This window comes from Hypanus sabinus, chromosome 4, assembly GCF_030144855.1.
Source record: "Hypanus sabinus isolate sHypSab1 chromosome 4, sHypSab1.hap1, whole genome shotgun sequence".
In the NCBI taxonomy this organism is placed as follows: Eukaryota; Metazoa; Chordata; class Chondrichthyes; order Myliobatiformes; family Dasyatidae; genus Hypanus; species Hypanus sabinus.
In genome coordinates, this window is record NC_082709.1 from 115,109,519 (window position 1) to 115,126,470 (window position 16,952).

The following is a 16,952-nucleotide window of genomic DNA, read 5'->3' on the forward strand; positions in this document are numbered from 1 at the left end:
CTGTAGTATGCACGGGGTAAATCCCAGGACTCTGAGCTTCCTGTAGTATGCACGGGGTAAATCCCAGGACTCTGAGCTTCCTGTAGTATGCACGGGGTAAATCCCAGGACTCTGAGCTTCCTGTAGTATGCCCGGGGTAAATCCCAGGACTCTGAGCTTCCTGTAGTGTGCACGGGGTAAATACCAGGACTCTGAGCTTCCTGTAGTATGCACGGGGTAAATACCAGGACTCTGAGCTTCCTGTAGTATGCATGGGGTAAACACCAGGACTCTGAGCTTCCTGTAGTATGCACGGGGTAAATACCAGGACTCTGGGCTTCCTGTAGTATGCACGGGGTAAATACCAGGACTCTGAGCTTCCTGTAGTATGCATGGGGTAAATCCCAGGACTCTGAGCTTCCTGTAGTATGCATGGGGTAAACACCAGGACTCTGAGCTTCCTGTAGTATGCATGGGGTAAATACCAGGACTCTGAGCTTCCTGTAGTATGCATGGGGTAAATACCAGGACTCTGAGCTTCCTGTAGTATGCACGGGGTAAATACCAGGACTCTGAGCTTCCTGTAGTATGCACGGGGTAAATACCAGGACTCTGAGCTTCCTGTAGTATGCACGGGGTAAATACCAGGACTCTGAGCTTCCTGTAGTATGCACGGGGTAAATCCCAGGACTCTGAGCTTCCTGTAGTATGCACGGGGTAAATACCAGGACTCTGAGCTTCCTGTAGTGTGCATGGGGTAAATACCAGGACTCTGAGCTTCCTGTAGTGTGCACGGGGTAAACACCAGGACTCTGAGCTTCCTGTAGTGTGCATGGGGTAAACACCAGGACTCTGAGCTTCCTGTAGTGTGCACGGGGTAAATACCAGGACTCTGAGCTTCCTGTAGTATGCACGGGGTAAATACCAGGACTCTGAGCTTCCTGTAGTATGCACGGGGTAAATACCAGGACTCTGAGCTTCCTGTAGTATGCACGGGGTAAATCCCAGGACTCTGAGCTTCCTGTAGTATGCACGGGGTAAATACCAGGACTCTGAGCTTCCTGTAGTATGCACGGGGTAAATACCAGGACTCTGAGCTTCCTGTAGTATGCACGGGGTAAATACCAGGACTCTGAGCTTCCTGTAGTGTGCATGGGGTAAACACCAGGACTCTGAGCTTCCTGTAGTATGCACGGGGTAAATACCAGGACTCTGAGCTTCCTGTAGTATGCACATGGTAAATACCAGGACTCTGAGCTTCCTGTCGTATGCACGGGGTAAATACCAGGACTCTGAGCTTCCTGTAGTATGCACGGGGTAAATCCCAGGACTCTGAGCTTCCTGTAGTATGCACGGGGTAAATCCCAGGACTCTGAGCTTCCTGTAGTATGCATGGGGTAAATACCAGGACTCTGAGCTTCCTGTAGTATGCACGGGGTAAATCCCAGGACTCTGAGCTTCCTGTAGTATGCATGGGGTAAATACCAGGACTCTGAGCTTCCTGTAGTATGCATGGGGTAAATACCAGGACTCTGAGCTTCCTGTAGTATGCATGGGGTAAATACCAGGACTCTGAGCTTCCTGTAGTATGCACGGGGTAAATACCAGGACTCTGAGCTTCCTGTAGTATGCATGGGGTAAATACCAGGACTCTGAACTTCCTGGAAACACACTTAAACAACAATCCCGTCAGTCATAGCACCAAACTTCAGCATGAAAGGTTGAAAACCATCACGCATAAGTGATATCTGACAATTTTCAATCACGAACACTTCTGTTGCACCGACTCAGAGGAGTCACTGCAGTTCTTTTTCCCCGCACCACCCTTTCCTAGCCCCTACAAAAGCCTGCTTGTTGAGCTTACAGGATTTTTTAAAAATTCTGAAATGGCTGTAAACTTACAACTAAAATTTCCAACACAGCTGGAGAGGAAAGTTTAATTTCTTGTGTTGCATGTCTGTTTCTAAAGGGTTTGTTCTTATATTTAACAATTAATACAATATACTAAAGTTTATGATTCTTGTAAACTTTTATGGCATCTGAAAAACTCACATTAAAATCTGAAAACTTTCCACGATTATTTTTTTCCTGAACATATCAATGGGGCCTAGAAATGAACTGCATAGTGCACACTTTTTTATATGCTGCAAGAAAGAATTGAGATGTAAAATCAAAATGGCATTTTACATATATACATGCATTCTGTACATACTAAGGATGCATACTCATGTTGAAATTTTCTAGGGACAGTCATTCGTATGCAACACACACTTGACATTCCTGCTCCTACTTGTACCAATGTCTGTTACTGCAAAGAAACCATGGATTTCTGATTTGAATTATAAGCTCTAATGAAATGGAAACAGATCCACTTTGGGACCCTTTAAAGGGACAGCCATTACTTGGACCATTATCAGGGATTCTTTTCCAGGAGAGTGGAATGCACCGATGGACCAGCCTTCTCTGAATTTTGCAGAGTCTTTTCAGTTTAATTCTGGGGTAACCGATCATCTACCTAAGCACCTACCTCAGCTACGAGAGTGTTAGCTTACAGAAGGAGGCTGCTCGTTGCCAAATCAGTTCCAGCACATTTCACTTCTGCCCACACCATTTCTAACATCACTTTAGCAGCCCCTGCCATGTTGGGGCATGGAGCAGAGTACCTTGGATCACTTCCAGAAATGACATGCTGTTACAATCTCTAACAACACTTAACATCCATGAATAACTCCATTTACATACGCAGAAAATCACTCCACTATACCCCCGGATGCAACACCCACTGCCACATGAATGGGAACATTTTACTTTACATATTATTCTTTATTAGGCCTATGAACTTAATATTTTATAAAAATTGGCATAATGACTTTAACTTTCATACTGGAAATGCAACGTGGAGAGGCAAGTTCTCTACATTCCACAGAAGCCAATTACTTATGCAGAATTCTTCCTATCTGGCATTGGTTGATGAGAATCTCAAGAGCTTCACTGTAAGTTTATGTTTTGATAGAAAACTGGTTATGAATGTTGATGTGAATTTCAAGTTGTCCTACAGTACAAAGTATAAGGCCACACAATTGAATTATAGTAAGTAGAGGCACGAGTGTTGATCTGGAGATATAAATTTAAATCCTATTTTGGAAAATGGCCATCTGAATTTAAATTAATGAAATGATAATGTGGATTTAAAATGTTGGTCTCATTAATGGAGACACCAAGTTATCACCAAGTTTTAAAAACCCCTCTGCTCCACTGAAGGCTTTAAGGGAAGGAAATCTATTGCACTTACCCCCAGTTCAGCCTGTTGTTGTTGCTCTCCATGCCTTGTGGCACATCAGGTGGCAACCTTGCAGTTTCTTTGGCATTCGTCTGTTTTATACGAGGCCGAGTTGCTAGTTCGACGCTCAAACCAGCATGGATGGAAAGTGTGCAAGGAGCTGGCTGCATTCGAACCTGGGACCACTCGCCACTACACCACCAGCTAACTATCTTAGCCTGACTACATACATGATAACATGGCTGACTATTTTGGGATATAAGTCACTAATTTTGAGGATATTTGGGCTGGGCAATAAATGCTAATTTTTCTAGGCACATGCAAAACCCCTGAGCAAATAAAAACGGAAGTCATCTGTTCTGTGTTTCATAAGTTTCAAGATATTCAGAGTTCACCATTCCAACCAATACTATTTAATTAGTGAGAATTACAATAACAAGTAACTTCTACAGGGATCATACCACTGCATCCATAAAGAAAACTTTGTTGTAAAAATACAAGATATCACTGAATAATTTAAACTCTAAAGAAACTCATTTGACATGGAAATGAAAGAATAAAGTTCCAGATTTCATTTGTGGAAATAATTGAATAAAGACAGTAATTTGTAATGGAAAACAGATAGATATTGATCCCAAAGGAAATTACAGTGTCACAGTAGCATTACAAATGCACAGATATACAAATATTATAAGAGAAGTAAGAAAGAATAAAGAAATATGTTACCTCAAATAGTTTAACAGGAGGGGGCATCACTTCCCCGGCTATAGGTTGACTCATTATAGAGTCTAATGGCCAAGGGTAAGAATTACTTCATATAGCACTTTTTGGAGCAGTGTAGCTGTCTTAGCCTATTACTAAATGTGCTCCTCTGTTCAGCCAAGGTGGCATGCAGAGGGTGAGAAACATTGCCCAGAATTGCCAGGGTTTTCCGTAGGGTCCTTTGTTCTACTACAGCTTCCAGTGTGACCAGTTTGACTCCTATAACAGAGTCAGATTTTCTAATCAGTTTATTGAGCCTGTTGGCATCACCCATGCTGATGCCATTGCCCCAGCACACCACCGCATAGAAGATTGTACTGGCAACAACAGACTGGTGGAACATGTGAAGGAGAGGCCTGCATACTCCAAAGGACATCAGTTTCCTTAGGCAGTACAGACACTCTGGCCCTTCTTGTACCTGGCCTCTGTGTGGGTACTCCACTCAAGTCTGTCAGCCAGCTGCACCCCCCGGCACTTGTAGGTCCTCACCACAACCACGTCCTCACCATCAATAGCAACAGGGAGCAATGCAGGCTTGGTCTTCCATCACCTTCTCCTTTGTCTTACTGATGTTGAGCTGTAGATGATTCAGCTTGCACCATTTGACAAAGTCCTCCACCAGGGCCTTGTATTCATCCTCCTGTCCTCCCTTTATAGGCCTAACTATTGCTGAGTTATCGGAGAATTTCTGCAGATGACACAGCTCAGTGTTGTAACTAAAGTTTGAGGTACCAAGGTATACAGGGTAAACAGGAAGGAAGCCAATACAGTCCCCTGTGGGGCCCCAGTGCTGCTTATAGCCATGTCAGACACACACAGATCTGAAGCTGCACAAACTGTGGACTGCCAGTCAGGTAGTCCATTATCCAGGATACAATGGAAGTGCCAATCTGCATTGAATGGAGCTTTTTCCCCAGCACTGAGGGCTGTATACTATTGAAGGTACTTGAGAAATCAAAAGACATGATCTTCACAGTGCTGTCCTGCTTGTTCAGATTGGACTAGAATCTGTTCAGCAGGTAGATGAGAGCATTGTCGACTCCAATGTGCTTCTGATGGGCAAACTGCAAGGGATAGGGGTCTGGTCTGACCAGGTGTCAGAGGAGAACCAGGACCAGCCGCTTTAGGGTCTTCATGACGTGTGAGGTCAGAGTTACTGGGAGGTAGCCACTCAAGACTTTCGTTTCGGCCTTCTTGGGTACTGGGACTATATTTTACAGGACGATAAAACTATGGGAGAATAATTTTACCATATATGAACTAATGCAGAGGGCTGCTCCACATTTTGGAAAAATGAATGCAGTCTGAAATCTGCTTTGGATTACCCCCTGTGTGCCTTACTCAGTGATGTTTAGAAATGTATAGATGTGGGCAATTTGTGAGTTTGTTGAAACTGGTTCTGATAGCATCATTGGAGCATTTCCTGGCTCTGCAGGCAGTCAAGGTTGAAGATCTGGGCTCAATCCCAAGGCAAGAGAAACTGTTGAAACTGATCTAGATGAGCACTGAACCTGGTCTAAGTGCCAGACCAAACTCCATAGGACTAATGACTGTGCCTCCTTCCTAACTTAAGCTGTTAACGTGGCATTCCAGTGTAGGCAATTAAATTCCTAGGTGAAGATAACTCATCTCCTTTTCAGTTTTCTCTATTGATCTCTAAGCCAATGTTTTGTCAGTAATATATTACCAGTTACTCTTTGTTTATATCCTAGAAACACACGGGTAATATGAATCCCACAGTCCAAAGACATGCTGGTCTACTGTAAATCATGCCTTTGCATGGATTGGCAAAAGGATCAAAGGGGAGTTAATCAGCTTCGGAATGATAAGGACCTCGGAACAGGGCTCTTGGGATTGCTCTGTTAGGCACTGCTGTGGACCCAATGCACGGGAGAGTCTATCTGTATCATAATAAATAATAAAAAGTAGGGATGCCATGATTATTTTTGCTCGGTGGAACAGATGAAGTTTGAAGTGTCCCACCAAGCACCAACACATGAAAAAGTAAATCATATGTTCCACCAACAAATGAGAAACAAAATACTTTAGGCAATTTTTCAGGAATTCAGCCATCAGACTGATGAAACGCGAGAGGTGAAATTATGTCGGATGTTTGAAAACAGCATACATCCAAACACAGATGCTTCTCCTTGATAGGAAATGGTAGATGCCCATTGAGGAGGTTGGATATGTTGATACATTCATTAACAACTATGAAAAACAATTTAAAAAGTTAGTGAACAATGCCTTTGTCTCGACATTGATGGTGGAGGTGAAAATGGCGAAATGGTGCATTAGTATCCAAAGGCTTGGTCAGATGTAGATCCCATCTGCAAACCTGCTTTCATCTTTGAACATCTCTGGATCAGGAAGGATATGCTGCCCTTGGGGACAGAACATAAAAGGCTAGCCTGAAATTTAACTTGTAATCCTTTCAGCAGTTAATAAATTCAAAGTGTTTAAAACAAGCCAGTAGCTGGATATAAAAAAAATACTTTCCTGAGCGAAGAGAATCCAGAACAAGTGGACAGACTATTTGTATTAAAGCTATAGTATTCAAGAATGAATTCCATTAGCATCTTTTAATAAAAGAAAAATGGAGATCTCCAATTTCCTTTGAGTAATACTATCTATGGATCTGTGAGATCTGACTGACAGATCCACCATGATCAAAATGAATGGCATGGCAGGATTCTAATTTCTCTTTATTTCACTTCATGTCTTTATCCTTTGAAGAGTAAGTTTGAAACTGGTACCACACCTGTTGACCATTATTGCTTTTTATACCTGACTTGAAAACATTCTAGGAAACAATATTGTTGTCAGCTGTCGTGCACTTTTTTTCCCATAATGAGTGGGAAGTTGTTGTCTATCAGAGCTTAAAAATGTTGAAAAGAATGTTTCACATAGAAACATAGAAAATCTACAGCACAATACAGGCCCTTCAGCCCACAAAGTTGTGCTGAATATGTCCCTACCTTAGAAATTACTAGGCTTACCCATAGCCCTCTATTTTTCTAAGCTCCATGTACCTATCCAAAAGTCTCTTAAAAGACCCTATCGTATCCGCTTCCACCACCGCCACTGGCAGCCCATTCCACGCACTCACCGTTCTCTGTGTAAAAAAACTTACCCTGACATCTCCTCTGTACCTACTCCCCAGCACCTTAAACCTGTGTCCTCTTGTGGCAACCATTTCAGCCCTGGGAAAAAGCCTCTGACTATCCACACGATCAATGCCTCTCATCATCTTGTACACCTCTCATCCTCCATCACTCCAAGGAGAAAAGGCCAAGTTCACTCAACTTGTTCTCATAAGGCATGCTCCCCAATCCAGACAACATCCTTGTAAATCTCCTCTGCACCCTTTCTATGGCTTCCACATCCTTCCTGTAGTGAGGCAACCAGAAATGAGCACAGTACTCCAAGTGGGGTCTGACCAGGGTCCTATAGAGCCATGAACCTTGAGCCCCAAAATTGCACTAAAGTTGTATTTGTTACACTAATTTATTAAACAAGTGCCCCATATGCTGAGAAACAACTTGATGCAATTAAGATTAATATTTTTAGCTCATTTCATTCTACATTTCCTAATATATAATTAATACTTCAATTACTTTGCAGGCACTTCAGACCAAGATTGTTCGATGAAGACCAGTTGTCGCAACTCAAGGCACTCCTAAGATGGGTAGTCCAAATTTCTCTGCAATTTTTTTAACAGGAATATTGCACAGTAAATGACACCATCCAATGTGTACCTGATGTAGAATTTTGTTGAAGTCACCAAGGCTTAAGCACCAAATGAAATTTTCAGAGTATTGCAAAAAAAAACTTAAAACGGTTGAAGTCATGTTTCGCTGTTGAAAAAAATAATATTTTTCAATTAATTTCAAAAAATATAGTACTTGACCTTTCAACCATTTGTATTTTATATTCAGTCAATACTGATGTAATCTGCTGCCTTATTTGATAAGATCATCTCATTTGAAAAATATGTTGGTTTGAATCTTTTGGTGATTTATTATTACCTCGGCCTTTCAAGCTTTGAATTAGTCAAGTAATATCTTCTTTTATGGGTAGCACAATTTATTTGAGTATGTGTCTTATAGCAATTCTGTACACCTTATTCTATCAAGATATATTTAATCTGGGGAAGAGAAAATATTTTATTGTGTTTAGTTCAGTCCCATTTGTAGTCTTGGTCAATTATTTTTCTTTGATGGTACAAGAGAATAAAATATAATTCCATTTGGGAGTGAGGAAGAAGAGAACATATCAGAATGGAAGTGCAATGTTATGAATGTAGAACTATCACAGCACACAATTCAATGCTGATCAAAGATCATTAACCTAAATGTTAATTCTATTTTCCCCTTCAATTATGCTGCCTAACCTGCCAAGTAGTTCAATTATTTCAATTATTTTCTGTTTTTATGCCAGTTGGTACCAATCCAATATTCTTTCCTAAGCATGACTGCATCATCTGATCTCATAGAGGGGAATACGCACACCATAATTGGAGCAGGGATTACTACGACTTTATCCAATCTCAGGGCTGAAAATACGGAAGATGAGAGAGTCTTCATGCATAATCCTTCTTGTCACACATTTCTAATCTTTTATCCCTCCAACCCACCTGATTTCCAGATTTGTTTCACTTGCAACATCCTCACCTCACCATAGGTTGAATCTTGTATGTCTTTCTACATGCAGGTAACAACGATTTGCAAACTGCCCGGCAGTGTGAGTAGAGCAAGATTATGTGTTGTACATAACATGCAGAATGTTAGCGATTATTCTGGAGCTATAAAACTATGGTTAGCAAATATTACTTAAAATGAGAACCTGGAAATAAAAACTGTTCACATGTTACCTTCAGCAGACAGTTTAAAGCAACAAAAACCAATCAGTGAGGGTGACACATTTCAATTCTGTCCCATTGGAGTTATTCAGGGGAAGACAATAGATGAGTATTAAATCCACCCATTGGATATGGGATGCTCTGATTCTGCTACATTCAGTGTCAATTGTTAATATCAATCGGTAGTCATTGAAAACTACAAGATGAGATCAGGGAAGGCATAAATTGGACATCTCCAGAATTTGCACATTGGTGAAGGGATATCCCTGCTATTTAAAGCAGAGTTGGTCTGTTCTTTGATTCATGTTTTGGTTAGTTGTGTGCCCTCCCTCCACTCTGTAATAAAAGAAGTATACCTTTTGCATTGCCTGGAGTTTGTGCTATGATGAATAACACAAATGATGGTCAGGCTGGGGACACTTTTTGCCAAGCTCAGTTTGCTAACACAGCAGCTGACACTTCCAGGGTTCAAAGGGTTGTTTTGTGTCCAATTAATATTCTTTGCTCAGCTTCCTATCATAAATGGGAGCCAGTCTTTAGTTCTTAATGTAAATTGCAAGCAATAATTAGTACAAAGTTAAAAGGACAGTTTTGCATACAAACAGTATTGTCTATGGAGCACAGGCTGCAGGGAAAGACAGTGGGGTCATGTTAATTGGGCATACTTCAAACCAGATGACACTGGCTAAGTTATTTAGTTCAAGGAAACTTGCAGACAACACAGACATTATCAATTGTCACATCAAATAGTTAGGAGATTTGTATACTCAGAGAGTCAGCCTCACAGCACGAATTTTGGGTTCCTGGCATATCTGGCCTCAGAAGCTTTTAGACAGCCAGTGTGAATTTCCCAACAAAAGGATCTGAAAATTATCACACGCATGAAGTCATCAAGTAGCCAAAAACAAGTATAAATGTCAGAGAGCAGTCAGGCCTGTCAGGAACGGTCAAGGAATGTCAAGAAGAATGACAGAAAGATGGTGACTAGAATCTATTCCTCTGCCATGGATGACTCGTTTGTCTGAAATTCATTGGTATGTCTTTTTAGCTTACACCTGTGTTTCAGAAATAGTTTGTAATTAGTAAACCTTTTATAAGATAGAAATACTCCAAGGGTTTTAAATGGATTTTAAGAATTTTATCTAAATGTAAAAGTGCATCACTAAAAAATAAATGAACTTTGTTTAAACTACTTCAGTAATTGGAAGTATCAGTAATTGGAAGTATCTCCTCCTTGATGGAGAGAGTGGGATTTCAGCCCACTGCTGAAACAGTGCATACTGGTGGCTAAACCTACTGCGGAAGAGAAACAGGGAAGTGCTCCAGCCTTTGAAGAGTAGGTGGCTGCCACATAACCTCCCTTTAGTTAGGGTGCCCATAGCTATCTAAGTTGGATAGGGCTTAAGATCTTCCTCTGAGTTCAGAACTTCACGGACAGCAAACTCAATACTATCACAGTGCTTAGAAACTTTCAGATCAGCATTGAATACTCAAAGGAGTTCTGCTAGTTGAGATGCACTACCATTGTAAATACGTAATCAAAAGGTTAAAATTAAATATGTGATTATAGCCATTAAAATTGTAGCTCATCTTTTATTATTATCTCATCCTTTATCTTGTTTGTTCATCTTTTATTACTGTCTTAGTGTTCGAAAAAGGTAAAACACTGTATGAGGAGAAGAGAACTGGATCTTGTCCAGATCTGCTATTTTGAATACCTTTATATCTCCCAGTTAACTTCTGGTCAAGATGGAGCCAGCAAACAATACCAGATAGCCAATCTCTTTGATTATTTCACTTTCCCTACATCCGTTGTTCTTTTTATCTTGATTGTGTTTTGAAAACTTCTGGAACCTGTGACATGCAGTTTGGAGTTTGATCGAATGATGTAGCACTCTGCTGGCCCCAGAGAGGACCGAGAGCACAAGCTGCCTCATGCAAAAGACCAGAGATGAGGCCAGGAATTACTCCATTTTAAAGCATCCTGGACAACTGAAGCATCGAGGCAAATGTGGAGGGCATCAGCAGTCGCTCTCCACGGAGGCCATGGGGTCGACAGTGGTTGGTAGCTGGGTCAGCAGCATGTGGATCCAGTGTGGTGGTCACTCTTCACAGAAGGACTGGGTTCATGTGGCCAATCTCCTCAATGCTGACAAGAGGATGTTCTCAAAATTCTGAGATTTATGTGATTATTGAACTGTAGTTTTTTTGTAGTTACTTTTTGTTGGAGGGAGGAGTTGGAGATTTAGGGTCTGATGTTCTTGTGTGTGGGCGATCCATTAGTTTCTGTGTGTGAGAGAGGGAGTTATGGGTTTGATGCTATTGTCACTGTTCTTTTTTGTGAGGGGCAGGTTTGGGGTTTGATATTGTTGTTGTTTATTTTGCGACAGGGTTGGGGGCTTGGGGTTTTGATGTTCGATCTGCCTAGCCATGATCTGTTAACTGTTTGTGCGAGAGAGGGGTTGAGGGGTTTGCGGTTTAGTGATTTTGTTTCTGTTTCTTTTTCATTTTTGTGCAATGGGGGGTGCTGATGTCTTTTCTCTCAACAACTCCAATGGTTTTCCTGTATTTCATGGCTATCTGGAGAAGACGAATGTCAGAATTATATTATACACAATGCTGGAAGAACTCAGCAGGTCAGGCAGCATCCGTGAGAAAAGAGTAGCCAATGTTTCAGGCCGAGACCCTGATGACTGGGCTTCGGCCCTCTCTTCACCCCCATTCCTGATGAACGGTCTCAGCCCGAAACGTTGGCTACTCTTTTCTCATGGATGCTGCCTGACCTGCTGAGTTCTTCCAGCATTGTGTACGTATTCTTTGATCCACAGCATCTGCAGTTGTATTTTTGTGTTTAGAGTTATATTGTACTTGCTTACTTTGACAATAAATTGAATATTTGAACCTTTACAGTTTCTTTGTAGCTCAGTTCATCAATAACAACTGCAAAAACGACTGCAAATTCTGAGACCAAATCTGCCAACCTCTAGAGTAGTGGAGCTAGTATTATTGCTAGACTGATGATCACGAGCTACCAAATCTCATCCTACCAGTGGGTGTGAGATGTATACACAAACATCCTCATCGGTATGATGGCTGATATGATTTAAAGTCCTAGAAATCAGAATACCCCCATGGGTCACCATTTTGGAACCAAATCAACACTCAAAATGAATGGAAGCTGCGTGCTGAACTTTGATGACCTGTGTTTCTTCTATTTCTGTGCTTTCAGAATCAGAATCTGAATGATTATTTTCATATATGTGTGTGACTAAATTGATGGAAGTAATTTTGATACCTATGTCAAACTGGGACCTTAGAAAAACACAGTCAGAAGTTCTAAATCAAATCCACCTGTTGGTTAGCTGACCATGCGTATATCAAATGTTAAGACGACAACAGGCTTGGTCAATTTCTAAGCATGTTGTTTGTTCACTATTCAGTGATATGATGCAGTTTTATTAAAATTGACCACCAAAATTATTTAATTTCTTCTTCATTTGCTTTTGTATTGTCCTTCACTTTGCTCTTTTATGTAAGTGTATAATTCTATCCCTTTCAGAGGAAAGGAAATTTCATCTATATAACTTGCTTGTGGATAGGTTGTTTCCTATATTACAACAGTAACTAAACTTCCAAGTATTCTTCTCTAATTACTGTCAAGACATCAACCAGCTCAACTTCAGCACTCCACACTCATCTTGAACCTTAACTCCTCTGAAAACCTGTCCTCCACTCACTCCACACCAATCCCAACCTGTTACAGTACCTTGCTGAGGCCAGGCAGCAGCTCTCAGGCACCTTCTCTTACCTACCCCTTGAAGAGAACCCTACACCAAACCATCAGAAAACTATCTCCAAAACAATCACTGACCTCATCAACTCTGGAGAGCCTCCATCTACTGCCACCAAACTCATACTTCACTTACCCCACAGTGCTCACTTCTCCCTCCTCCTCAAGGTCCACAAACCTGACAGTCTAGGGAGGTGTTTTGTCTCTCCCTGTTCCTGCTCCACTGAACTCATGCCCTCATACCCGACTCCATTCTATCCACCTTAGTTCATTCCTTTCCCACCTACATCCATGACACTTCTCATACTCTCGATCTCCTCTCTAATTTTCAATTCCCAGGCTCTGATCAACTCAGTTTCTCCAGAGACGTCAAGTCCCTAAGCACTTTAATCCCCCAACAAGAAGGCCTTAGAGCTCCCACTGCTTTCTCAATAAAGGAACCAAGCAGTTCCTTTCAACCACCACCCTCCTCCATCTGGCTGGACTGGTCCTCACCCTCAACAACTTTTCCTTTGGCTCCTCCCACTTTCTCCAGACTTGGGAGGTAGCCAAGGGCATCGCGTGGGCCACAGCAATGCCTGCCTTTCCATTAGCTACGTAGGACATCTCACGTTCTGAGCCTTCCCCAGTAATGCTCCCTAACCCCTTCTCTGCTACATTGACCACCGAATTGGTGCTGCTTCTTGCACCCATGCTGAGCTTGTCAATTTCATCAACTTTGCCTCCAACTTTCACCCTGCCCTTAAATTCATTTGGTTCATTTCTCACACCTCCTTCCCATTTTACAATCTCTCTGTCTCTACCTCCGGAGACAAACCGTCTACTGACATCTTTTGTAAATCTACTGATTCCCAAGACTACCTTGACCATACCTCTTTCCACTCTGTCTCCTGTAAAAGTGCCATTCCCTTTTCTCAGTTCCTTCTTCTCTGCCGCATCTATTCCCAGGATGCTCCTTTCCTTTCTAGGACATCCGAGATCTCCTTCTTCTCCAAAGAATGGGATTTCCTTTCCTTCACCATTGATGCTGCTCTCACCCGCATTTCCTCCATTTCCCGAACATCCTCGCTCACCCCATCTTCCTGCTGCCCCAACAATGATAGAGTTCCTCTTATCCTTATCTACCATCCCATTCACCTCCTCCCTCACCTCCATTCAGGACGCCAAACAGTCCTTCCAAGTGAGGCAGCACTTCACTTGCGAACCTGCTGGGGTCGTCTATTGTGTCTAATGCTCCCAATGTGCCTTCCAAGGTACTTAGATTTACTTTGGCTACCCTTTAGCACTTTATATAATTATAGAAATTTATACTATCTGTTTTTATATTTTGTGCCAGTACACTTTCAAAATCCTTTTTCCCTTTCCTTATGTCTTGCTCAGTGGTTCTTTCACAAACAAGAGAAACTCTGCAGATGCTGGAAATCTGAGCAACACACACAAAATGCTGAAGGAACTCAGCAGGCCAGGCAGCATCTAGGAAAAAAGAACAGTCGACATTTCTTTGTTGTTTTCTAATTTTTCCCCAATCTTCCAGTTTCCTACTCCTCTTGGTGACCTTGTATGCATGAGCTTTTAGTTTGATGTCTTCATTTATTTCCTTAGTTATTCAGGAATGGCTCTCCCCATCCTTTCTATCCTTGCTTTTACCTGGAATATACTTTTGTTGAACATTCCTAACTTAAACCCACTGCATCCTCCTTTTGCTTCCCTCTTTTCAAATGCTCCTCAAAGCCAATTTCTTTCACTGTTATTTTGACCTTTTAAGTCAAAAATTGTTGGTTAAGTCCACAGTGAAATTTGGAATATTTTACCACATTTAATGTGCGAGAGGGTTACAAGTTATTACTGTAGTGATTAATCAGTTGTGATATTTGATCCTCTGAAAGCTTCCTGGACATGTTCACTGAGAGCCAAACTTTTATTTCCAGCTGATGATTGCCATGGTTACTTCAGTGATCAGTATTAATAGCCAAGAATATTCACCATTATATTTCCATTCTTGTGGTTTCTTTAGACTATTCAATAGAGGAACAGAATTAGGGCAACACACACAAAATGCTGGAGGAACTCAGCAGGCCAGGCAGCATCTATGGAAAAGCAACACGTACAACAAGCTGGAGGAACTCAGCAGGTCGGGCAGCATCATTTTGGGCTGAGAACCTTCATCAGGACTGAAAAGAAAGAGGAAAAGTCCACTAAGAGAGAATGATCTCAGCCCAATACGTCGACTGGTTACCCCTTTCCATAGATGCTGCCTGGCCTGCTGAGTTCCATCAGCATTTTGCGTGTGTTGCTTTGGATTTCCAGCAAATGTAGATTTTCTCATGTTTAGGAACAGAACTAGGCATTTTGGCCTGTCAAGTCTGCTCTGCCATTCAGTGTTTGATTTCTTTTTGCCACGCAAATTCTCCTGACTTCTCTTTACAGCTCTTAACCCCTTTTCCAATCAAGACCCTATCAATCTCTGTCTTGGCCTCCATAGCCCTCTGTGGCCATGAATTCCTCAGATATGCCATCATCTGGCTGAAGAAATTCCTCCTTATCTCAGTTTTAAAGGGACACCACTTTATTCTAAGGCTTTGCCCTCAAATCCTGGACTGTTCTACTAATTGAAACACACTCTCCGTGCCCACTCTAGACCTTGCATTATCCAGTAGGTTTCAATGCGATCCACTCATCCCTCTGAGGTCCACTGAGTCTCAGTCCATGCTGTGCCATTAAGGATAGAAACTTTTAAAAATTAATTTTCAGGCCAATCTACAACAGGTTGATGAATTACTTACAGTGAGCTTAACTTGCAGCTGCTGTCAAATGTAGTGGCATTGGTTAGGGAGAGCAGAGGGAGCAAAGGAAGAAATGCACGTCAAGCACCAAGAGCCATGATTGGGACTTAGGGAGTGGTGCAATCTTTCTGAAATCCTAGTGCATAAAACTATTACTGCTCCAGCCAAACATTGCAAATACACATCTATCTAAATATGCCCAGGCTTCTTTGTGAGAAATTTCTGTGCTTTAGAACATTGTGACAGGGAAAGATTTAAAAACGTGAGAAAAAGATTTTATTGGATGCTGAATTGTGATTCTTGTGTCAAAACTCCCTACTCTCAGCCAGCTAACGAGTTACATAACTAGCAAAATATTAAAGTTCATTGATACAAGGACACAGAGCACAATTTTTCAACTCCAATACTCATGAATAATAAAACCCATTTCATTTTGGATGCAAGGATAATGGTCATTAATTCAAAATAAGTGACAAGGTTGCAACAGCAAAGGAGATGTTCATTAGAGATAAATAACTTGCAAATAACATCCTCAGAATGTGCCAAAGTCCTTTCACCTGACTAACTCCTTCTAAAGCGAAGTCCTTTTTAAAAAAAAATTAATAAGAAACATTGGAGCCAATATAGCTCAGGAAAAGCTCCAGAAATAGCAATGTGATATCGTTGAGATCATATATCCTTAGTTACTCTTGCTGAAAACATATTGTGGCTCCAAATTCATGTTGTACTGCTTCCAAAATTTGTTTCTATTTCAACCAATTTAAAAGATCAGGAAAGATCTCAGTTTTCTGTAGAGTGGAAGTTTTATTTACAATCTATCCTCAGAAAAAAAACATAATACCACCATCACTGCAAACTATCACCCCCATCTCTAATTTCTTCATCCTCTGGAATCCTTGGACATGTTGTATTCTCCAAAATTCTTGCCGTTCTTTTGCACAATTTCCTGCTTTAATCCCATCAATTAAGTTTCAGACTCTACCACAGTACTAAATGTCCTTATCAAAATCACCAATGGCATTCAATATGATTTTACATATTTTGCCTCAACCTGACACCTTTGATTCCTCCAATTTCCCTCCATGCTAGAAAAAACAGTAAATGCTGGAAACATTCAGCAGCTCCAGGTTGAATCTGGAGAAAGAGAAACAGCACTAATATATATGGATGGAGACTCTTTGTCAGTCAGACAGAAGTTCTGTCTGAGAGAGGAGCAGAGCTTCCTCATTGTTGGAATTCTAATAAGTAGCAGTGAAAACAACCATAAATGAAGATAAGAAAAAACTGCAAATGCTGGAAATCCTCAGCTTGAAATTTTATTTCTGTTCCTGTCATCATAGATGCTGGCTAACAGAGTTTCCTCCTTTTAACACACACACAAAATGCTGGAGGAACTCAGCAGGCCAGGCAGCATCTAAGGAAAAGAGTACAGTCAACATTTCAGGCTGAGACCCTTCATCAGGACTGGTAAAAAAAGAAGAGGAGTCATCCATTTTC

General features: G+C 41.4%; 1 protein-coding gene and 1 long non-coding RNA gene across 2 annotated transcripts in view; one reads left to right on the forward strand and one right to left on the reverse strand.

The window, feature by feature from the left end:
* LOC132393124 (rho GTPase-activating protein 6-like) overlaps positions 1-16,952 on the reverse strand; it is a 532,445-nt gene that overhangs the window by 463,878 nt on the left and 51,615 nt on the right. The window lies entirely within an intron of this gene.
* Positions 1-16,952, forward strand: part of LOC132392329 (uncharacterized) — a 42,842-nt gene that overhangs the window by 14,023 nt on the left and 11,867 nt on the right. The window contains exon 2 of the long non-coding RNA XR_009511493.1: positions 7,646-7,709. This is a non-coding gene — a long non-coding RNA (uncharacterized LOC132392329). The remainder of the gene's footprint in view (positions 1-7,645; positions 7,710-16,952) is intronic.